This window comes from Sinocyclocheilus anshuiensis, unplaced genomic scaffold, assembly GCF_001515605.1.
Source record: "Sinocyclocheilus anshuiensis isolate Anshui unplaced genomic scaffold, SAMN03320099.WGS_v1.1 scaffold1277, whole genome shotgun sequence".
In the NCBI taxonomy this organism is placed as follows: domain Eukaryota; kingdom Metazoa; phylum Chordata; class Actinopteri; order Cypriniformes; family Cyprinidae; genus Sinocyclocheilus; species Sinocyclocheilus anshuiensis.
This window is the reverse complement of record NW_015549629.1, coordinates 204,940-205,485: the sequence shown is the minus strand read 5'-3', so window position 1 is coordinate 205,485 and position 546 is coordinate 204,940. Positions and strand designations below refer to the sequence as shown.

At 29.1% G+C, this 546-nt stretch overlaps 1 protein-coding gene across 2 annotated transcripts in view; it reads left to right on the top strand.

Annotated features, from left to right (window-relative positions):
- LOC107659573 (interleukin enhancer-binding factor 3 homolog) overlaps positions 1 to 546 on the top strand; it is a 34,621-nt gene that overhangs the window by 29,935 nt on the left and 4,140 nt on the right. The window lies entirely within an intron of this gene.

Sequence of the window (546 nt, the reverse complement as noted above, 5' to 3'; positions counted from 1 at the left end):
AACTATAGCACTTTTTTTTTTTTTTTTTTAGAAACATAAATTCAATGTATAACTAGGGCTGTCACAATTATGACATTTGGCTGACGATTAATTGTCTACAAAATAGTCACGGTTATTGCGATTAATTGTCCGTTTTAGGGCTTTGCCGATTATCACGATTAATTGTCTGTTTTTATGGCTTTCATTTATATAATTGATTAATTTAAGGGTTCAGTAAATAACTATGATGTTATCTTTTAATCTTTTTGAGTTATTATTTTGCAGTGTAAGATTACATAGAGTATTCCAAATTCTAAGATCCAACACCAGCGCTACTTTTTTTCTACACCACTACAGAATATGATTACTGTGTTTGTGGAAGTAATGGTCACTCTATTAAACCCTTTGTTAAACGCAATCCACTAAATACTCACTTCCTCATTACAGAGAAAAACTACATTTGAATAAAAATGTATAAGCCATGAAATTAAACTAGCTGACTGTATAATTTAGCAGCAAAAACAATATCTTGAAAAAAAATCTTTGGTGCACATTATACAATTTAAA